Genomic DNA, 8,829 nt, shown 5'->3' with positions numbered 1-8,829 from the left:
TTATAAAGCCACATTTCTAAAATTTTATCTCGCCACACGACTTCTGCTCAAGTTCTTCCATGTTGCAATCACCTCACTTGATAGTTCAGAAATGATGTTTCTGCTAAAAAAAAAATAAAAATAAACATCGAACCCAATATTTCTTTGGTGTTAAGAGCATGAAAGATATTTATTTCACTTTTATGTATTTAGTTGTGTTTCAGTGCAGGTCAAAGGCAGGTCCAAAACCACACCGCCTGCCCTACCACGCACCCCGAGCGATGCCTTGAGATCAGCTGTCACTCAGGGAAGGCGTAGAAAGCCTTATTACTAAAGAAGTAAGAGAGATAAATATAGAGTTTAGTACACTCAAACTACAAATTTTAAAAGTTTCCATTGTTTACTTATCTAATTAAGAATCTATCTCCATATAGGCACATGAACGGTAGGTACAAATATATCTAGATGTCTATCTTTGTTCCACTGTACGTTTGCCAGTAGGTCTCTATACATAGAAACATAAAACGGCGTGTATATCCTGCTGTCTTTTGAAACTTACAGAAAATTACCAACAGTTTCTTTTCTCTAGTTTGCTCAAATGCTTGTGGTTAGATATTCTGAAAGTATATAAAAAAAAAAAAAAAAGAGAGAGAAAAAAAAAAAGAGAAAAGATTTAGACACTTTGAAAATCAGTTGCTTGGTTTAAAAATGCTTTTTTTTTTTTTTTTTTTTTTTTTTTTTTTTTTTTCTCTCTAATAAGCCAACACTTTATTTTGATTCTTGGCCTCTGCTTGTCCTTTTTGATGAGATGAAATCGGGTAATATTCTGAAAAAGCTTCACTCGTCTAGAGTCACGTAAGGTGTGTGGCAGCCGATGGCTGGAATTTGAGAGCTGTTTGGTGGGATTTAGCAAGCAGAGCTGGATCGCGTGTTTGTTACCTGGAAAGTCTGGCTATAATAAAAGAAGATTTTGCTCAGAGCACAGAGCCCCATTGCATCTTATTAACTGTCTCAAAATCCAACGTATAAAAGAAGCTAAAAGGAAAGTTGAAAAGAAAAATTTAAATAAGTTTAAGAGGATTATTCCTTGTAATTTTTTTATTCAAATAAGAATCAAAACATTTGGTAACAGCACTTAAGTGTGGAGAGTTAAATAAAAAGGGAAAATTCCTTAATGAAATCATACTTAATGAATATAATGAACACAAATCATATTTAATAATTGAATTAATCTGGTTTTCTTATCTCTTGTTTAAATTTGACTCTCTTCCCAATTGTCCATTAATACTCAAAACCTACAAAGAGTGTAAACACACCTGGCCTTATTATTTGCTAAAGCAAGGCTGAATCAATGGGGAGCACTTGGAATGTAATAGCTCACATCAGTACTTGAAGTCTCAAAGGAACAAAGACCTGTAATGTGTTGCTTTAAACAGTTTCACTTTGAAAGTTATTCAAAAGTTGTCCACAAATTAGTATTCAGTTAAAGGAAACCCTTCACACTTGTAAATTTATGATGCTGTAGTGCTGTATTTGAACAACCAGCATTCCCTTTTTTATTTTTTTCCCTACCGTCATGCAATACTGAACTAATTCCATATTATTTCCAGTTATGAATCTACTTGGTTTTCTTACTGTTGATACTGTTAGCTTTCATCTTATGCAGTTTTTAATTATGCAAGTCCATTTCTAATGACATTTGTATGAATTACTACAAAAAAGTTTAATGTTTAATGACTTAATTCTGATATCCTCAGAAAAATTAGAGGGTTTCAGTGAAAGGAGGATCCCTCCTGCTTTCTTTTGCAATTAGAGCTGTGCTTCAGGAAAATCCTAAGCACAGGCATTAAGTTAACCACACACTTAGGTCCCAGAGATTTGAGGGGAATTTCAAATCAGAACGCTGGGAACGTGTTGCTCATGTTGCATTTTTGTGCCAGCTTCACCAGAACAGACAATTCAAACCCAGCTGGCAAAATTTGTTGTTTGAGGGGTAAATAAATTTTCACTAAGTTTACAAAAATTAATATAGAAAACTGTGAATTTATCTTAAGTATTTCCAGCTCAGAAATGAAGACAAACAAAACACCCAAAGGGTTTAAGGGGATAATTATTTGCTGAGTTTCTTTCTCTAACCAGGTGCTCCTTGAGGGGTTGAGCATCAGGTGTCTAAGGAACTTGCAGCGTTTTTTTTTTTTTGTTTTTTTTTTTTTTTCACTTCAAACTTTTCAGTTACTAAAGTAGTTCAAGAAAGTCTTTTTTAAGCTAAGTTAATTTATGAGTGGCCCAGATCTGAGAGCCCAATTACTTAGCTGCAACTGGCTAGCCCTGTTGTGGGGAATTGTTCTTTTCCTTGATTGAATTGTTTTAATTTTTAATTTGCTTCCCCTGCTTCCACTGCAACATGCAAGATGAACATTTGCTTTCTGTAAGCACTCGCTCTAGTGGAAGAGGCTTGCACACATCAGCTGGAAAAATAAATCTAAACAAAATCCAGGAGAATAGGCAGAATCAGCCGGTAAGAGGCTTGCACAGCACTGCCTCTGGTGAGTCTCTGGCTCAAACCATCCCTGCCTTTTGGTCTGCTGCCTGTAAGGATGGGAAATGTTTAGCTCTGGGGGACCACAGGTGTTTAAAAGGAGCTCTCTGGCACTGTCTCATCAGCTGCGGGTTTGAGGTAGCTCTAACGCCAATGGCTTTGAAGGCCCAGTGCTGGGTGGTGCAGAGCACTTTCCCCCATCAGCTGGGGATCACTTAGCAGGACACAGCCCAGGAGGAATGTTCAGCTCATCTGTGCTGCCTTGGCCTGGTGGTTTCATGGGAATGGGTAAAGCTGCTGATGTCCTCCAAGGAGAGCATTCCTCCTGGAGGATCACGTCTCCATCACATGCATGTGCAGAGCTGCCTCTGGTTTGGGGGAAGTGCTTTGTGTGGACTCAGTTTGGGCTGTGAGAGGTGATGGCATGGCCAAGGGGTTCGTGGTTTGGAGGAGAGTTTTGCCTCCATTAGCGACTCATAGCAGCTCTAAGTTACTCACTTACGAAGTTGCAATGTGAAGCTATGAACCAGCTATATCCCCAGATATGATTTTGATTTAGCAGAGCTCTGGGAGGTCTTTTCTTAGTAGTTTTCAAAAAGGATGGTTTGCATTAAGAGTAAAGAAAATAGAGGGTTAGCTTCATGTATACAAAGGTACCGTAATACAACGTTAGGGGTGGCCAAGAGGAGATGGCATCGTAAGCGTGAGAGCAGATGCAGGAGTTTGGGATCTGCTCATCACAGGGAAGGGACCAAGCAGTGCCCTCTGGGCTCTTCCTTCCCTTCTCCAAGGGCTGGAGGGAGAGCTGCTGAGCTCTGCGTGAGCTGCTGAGTCCCCTGGCGAGGCTTCATCCACTGTTAGCAGCACAGAGATGCTGAGGGGTCGGTCCTCGAGCCTGGCAGAAGCAGTTGTGAAGGACAGAGGGGTTCAGAAGCACTTTGGGCTGATAACTGAGATACTTTTATAAGTTATAAAGTTATAAGTTATCAGTTATAGCTGATAACTGATAACTTTTGGCAGAGCACTTTGGAGAGCCTGCCACAAACCACGTGCTTCTCGCTGGCACACCTCAAAGCTGGGCTGAGCATCAGGGCTGCTCCTGCTCTCAGCTCCTGGGCTCTGCCTGCAGAGCTCCCACTGAATCTCTCCCTTTTGCTGCCAAACGGGCTGAAACACGGGCTCCCTGCTGGCTCTTTGGGCAGCAGCTCAGAGCTGATGCTGCTGTGCCAGCATCGTCCCCAGTCTGCCCAGCGGTGGCACCAGCACGGGGCAGCTGGAGCAAAGCTGGGATGGCTTAAGCATTTTCTCCAGCATCTTGTTTCTTTTGCAATGGATCTGTTTGGGTAGCTCCGTTAGTGAAAATCGTAATGAGGGAAAGTTTTAATTTGAACAGTCAGACAGGCACGCACGCACAAAAGAAGAATGATCTGGAAAAAAATCCCCCAAACTCCTTTCGCCTGCCATGCAGCGTGAAATGGAAATAAAGGTGGCTGCTGCCTGTACTCGACAACGCTGCGACATGTGATATTTTTGGAGGTATCTCGGGAGCATCTACCACATTTTACAGCATGTGAGGCATATCATCTGGAGCCGTTTTGATCTCCTCTAACCTGTTCACAAATGCATGTATTTCATAACAGGCCCTGCGCGACGATAAGCATCTCCGAGTTTCTTCTGCGCGGTATCTGCAAACAATTCAAAGCTGTTCCACACAAACAAATGTGAGAACCCCCTGACCACAGACTGCCTTTAGAGCAGACCAAGATTTGATGTTACTCATATCTTCCAGTACCTGTCAGAGTTCAAACAGGAAACCTGGTTTTTCCTCTAATGTCAACAACTTTTTTTTTTCTTTTTTCTTTTTTTTTTCTGAACAGGCGCTCGGCAGGGCTCATGCTCGAGCGGTGGAAGTCCTGTATTTCTTCAGGACAAACAAGTACTTGCTCTGGTACGTCATTGGTGACATTAACAAGAGCTGAATATGTGGTTTTCAGTGATCCTGTGGGTGCTTCTACAGAAACGGACATACTGGCTTTGAACAATCACACAAAAAAGGAATTCATTCATACAGGATATAGGTAACGTACAGCCGAAGACTTGCCTGCAGTAGCAATTTGCTTAGGAAAGGTCAGAAAAAATTGGGTGCTCGTTCTGGTATCACTGCATTTTGTGCTTATGCAGTAACACTTTTTTTTTACTTCAGCATGTTTGTCATTTAGATGATACCCTGCTTGCCAGAGCCTCAGCGATGTCACATGAAAAGTTTAAACAATAATATTTAATATTTACTCAAATCTTATCTGAGCATTCCAGCTATCAATTGGCCTGTCCCCCAAAAGTATGAAAGCACCTTACATCCAGGCCAGAGGTTTGGCCGTAGACACTCACGTGTGTTTTGGCTCTGTTAGGAGTGGAAATTAGGAATTATGGCTAACATATGTCCCCCACAAGCAGTACCCATCATTTATTTTTCATAATGCTAATCAATAAATGCAGTTCAGTCTGAAATTCTCAGTGCTTCCCATTCCAGGACTGGAAATGCTTTAATAACATTTAACTTAACCTCCCCGTGAGTGTGGGAAGTGGAAGTATATAATGAAGAATAATTCTTGACATCGACTAATGTTTGTGACAGAAAACACTGCCTCTATCAAGAAATGGGCTAGTTTTGAGGATCATTTTTCTCTTTTGATTTATGCTTGACAGATGCAAAAACCATCTCGAAAGCAGCTGCATTGGGAAAAGAACACACAGGCATTTCCATGGCTTTCATCTTGCTTTGTTTTATGTGATTATAAAACATGCTTTTGTGGCATGCATAATCAAGGGGCAGAACATCTGGTAAAGTCTTGTTACAGCAAAATGTCCATAGAGTTAAATATTATAGCTGTGTTTTTTTTTTTTTTTTTTTTTTTTTTTTTTTTTTTTAACAGCTTACAGCTGGATGATATTATGACTAGTAATAATACTGTGAGTGAGACATGCTGAAATGATAGTGACAGCCTCCCAAGCTGCACAGAGAGGCTGATTCATTGCAAGGTCGTGGAGTTTTTTGGGGTGTGCTGGGGCGTGTGAGGGTGGGGAGGTAGCTGCAGGTGCTCTGCACAGCATCGGGCAAGGGGCGAGCTGCCCTCCAGACCACGCAGGCCCTTCCAGTAACGTGCTTTGTTTGCTCTTTATTTCTGTTTCCAGCTAAGTTTCTGCCCAAATGGTTGTCTGATTCTACTGCATTTTTTTTTTTCCAGTACCTGTTTCAGGAGCTGAGAGCATTATTTAAAACTTGACGTTATGCATTCTTCTGGAAAGTTGTGCTGTTGTGCTGTTTGCTCAACTCAGGGGTGGCACTTGCCGTGCTTGCACCGCTCAGCTGCAGACCTGGAAAGATCCTCATGGTTCAGCCCCTCAGCCCATCTCTGCCTGAAATTCCTGCAGACAGGTGGCAAGAAGAAAGGGATTATTTGCATTCTTTAAAAGAAACCTTTCCTTTCTAATTTTCTTTCTAACTCTTAATATTATGTAAAACCTCAGGGGGAAAAAAATAATTCAAGATATAGGCTAGTTATTTGGGAGCCTGATTCAGAAAAGCATCTCAACATGTACCGAGGGTACACAGCTAAATCAAGTACATGCTGTAAGATCCTGCTGAATAAGTACCTGTGATTCACATCAGCAGCTCGTAGCAGAAATGAGCATTACAGCATTTACAAGCTTTTAGCTATTTGCCTCCTGCTGCAGAGAACATCTGCATGCGTCTGCTCGGTTGGTGCCCGCGTTATCCGGAGGAACCAAACCCAGCTCCTGCCGTCCTTCCTGGACACTTGGGGCAGTGTCCGAGCTGTGAGCTGAGGCTGGCTGGGGTCCCTTGCTGCAGGGCGATGTGACACGGTGTGACACCGGGTGGCCTGGCCCTGGGAACCGTCGGGAGCTGGTGAGGAGGGATTAGCTCCTGGTGCTCACAGTCCCAACAGGCACCCCAGGGCTTGGGGCGTACCACGGCGTTCGGAGGCATCTTCATGAAAGCGCTGCTGATCCACGCTTATTCAGGGGCGTGATAAGTTGCAATTAGGTAAATATAAGTAATTAGAGCCAACTGCTGTTTTAGGGCAAACTGAGCTTTACCCAGTAATTGTAGGCATTATTATTTTCAGTCTGCTTACAGTGGTGTGTGTTTTATGGTTGTGAGAGCTTACTGGTAACTGAATGATAGGTTACTGTGCTAGCCTGTACATCAGGGAAACAACAGATAATTTTTTTAATGCCTTTTCATAAGTTCTGTTACACACAGAAGAGCTGCTCACTCTGTAATATTTAGAAAATAAAAGTGTTTGCCTTGGTGGAGAGCGGCGCACACATTAGGAGCATATGCTCCTGTAACCCGGCATCCACAGCAGTTGTGATGAACACATGCATTTGGATTTATGGAGAGTTTTTAGCTGGTTGGACAGACCTATGCAGAACGCAGTGTCACACCCCAAAGAGCAGAGCATCTTGCTGACCCCCTGAGATGTGCCTCGGGTGCACCCCAAAGCTTTGAACTCCACCAAATTCAGCTGCCCATCAGCGCGGGCAAAGCTCTGGGGGTTCAGTTTCAAACCATGAGTTTTTATACAATATTTCATGTTTGTTTTTTTCTCACATCATTGCAAGCTTAAATTGCCAGGGCACAGCCTGACACCCTGCCTGGGTGCTGGCCCTATGTTTGGGTCCGGTGCTTGGGGTTATCCCCTTTACCTCCCGTTCCCACAGCCCCGCACCAGCAGGAGCCACAGCAGGGCTGGCCAGATCCTGGTGCTGCCTGTGTCAGCAAAGCAGCTAACGTGGGCCGCAGGCTGCCAGACAGCTGGCAGTCTCATGGACTCTGTTAGTCTGGGATGGATTTTATCTGTTTGAAGTGGAGAACTCTATACCGATATCCTCTCCTTCAGCTACCTGTAGTGTTTTGCAGCACAGAAGGCAGAGAGCAGCTGCTTGCGTTAAACCAGGTGCTCTCCAGATTCTGCTCAAGAGCAACCGCAAAGCTGGGGCTTGTGTTTTCAGGCTCCAGGGGTAAAAAAAAAAAAAAAAGAGATCTGCTGGGGGACCCTGAGCTCCGACAGGGCCCAGAGGAGGACCCCGGCTGGTGCTGGTGTGGCAGTGGTTCCGTTCCCAGGGCAGTGCTGTGAGGCTGCTTCATCACTTACTTCTCTGGCACTGCCTACTTGCCCTGACGTGCTGGGGGTTTCGTTTTCTCAGGTTGCAGACCCTGGGTTTTGGGGCTGTGCGTGGTGCCCGCACCTCAAGCAGTTCAGGGACAGGCACAGGTGGCACATCACAGATGCCCGTGCTGGGTCTGTTGCACAGGGGTGTGCTTTTGGGAGGACACAGAGCTGCTTTGTGCTGTGTCTTCAAGGCCATGACATCAGTCTAAGATGTCAGGATGGAGCCAGAGATGGTCCTGTTGTCTTCTGCTCCTACACACTCATCTGTGCAGCTCCAGCCAAGCCTGGACAGCTGGTCACAGAGTGCAAGGAGAAAAACGATCATCTCTTGCTGCTATGTCTAATCCTATTTCAAACACCGCTGTCATATGCTGCAGCAACATCACTTGGGCCGGTGGCAGTTTGCTGAAAACCAGAGAGCTCCTTAATAGTCGAGATAGAAAGATAAAGCACAGCTGTGCTATTTAAAGCCGAGCCTTTACACCCGAACGAAGTCACTCCAGTTTTGGAGCAGGGTGTTTGCCTGGAAAGCTGGGATTTACATTGCACCCCAGGGACTGAGGTGCCCTCGCACACTTTCATATGTCTCCTGCCTTCAAAGCCCTACGCCTTACCTACAGGTTCATTACTGCTGCAATTACAACGCACAGCTCGCAGGAATCGTTTTGGGATTTTTTTTTTGATAAACGGCGGTGCCGTTCGCGGAGGCTGCACCTCATTACGGTGCGCAGACAGAAGGCTTCGGGACGGCGCTGAGCCCTAGGAAAATGGTGATTTACAGATGGGGAGCTGAGACAAAGAGCGGGCGAGCACCTTGCCCGGGCTCCCACGGGATACTGGCAGCAGGGAGTTGCATTTCTGTCTAGTGCCCTAACCACTGAACCGTCCTGTCTCCTGCTTTCAGGCGAGAGAGTCTGAAAACGCCATTGATTAGAAAGTGCTGGTGGAGAAAGGTCGGAGCGACGAGACTGCACTGGGAGACATGCAAAAACAAACAGAAGACAATAAACAGTGTCATGTAAATTAGCTTCGTACAACTCCTTTCTGCTTTAATACTCTAAGATGCTATTTAGTACACACAGGCAAGGAAACGTCTTTTTTTTTTTTTAGACG

At 44.2% G+C, this 8,829-nt stretch overlaps 2 long non-coding RNA genes across 2 annotated transcripts in view; one reads left to right on the top strand and one right to left on the bottom strand.

Annotated features, from left to right (window-relative positions):
- Positions 1-2,665: 2,665 nt before the first annotated feature.
- LOC311444498 lies at positions 2,666-6,856 on the top strand. Its single transcript, XR_014697910.1, has 3 exons — positions 2,666-2,934; positions 4,396-4,466; positions 5,764-6,856. It is a non-coding gene; the product is annotated as an uncharacterized lncRNA (long non-coding RNA).
- LOC311444496 overlaps positions 5,282-8,829 on the bottom strand; it is a 10,322-nt gene continuing 6,774 nt past the window's right edge. Inside the window, exon 2 of the long non-coding RNA XR_014697907.1 lies at positions 5,282-5,944. This is a non-coding gene — a long non-coding RNA (uncharacterized lncRNA). The remainder of the gene's footprint in view (positions 5,945-8,829) is intronic.

Source organism: Aythya ferina, assembly GCF_964211825.1.
Source record: "Aythya ferina genome assembly, chromosome: 14".
NCBI classification, from domain to species: Eukaryota; Metazoa; Chordata; class Aves; order Anseriformes; family Anatidae; genus Aythya; species Aythya ferina.
This window is presented reverse-complemented; position numbering and strand designations above follow the sequence as displayed.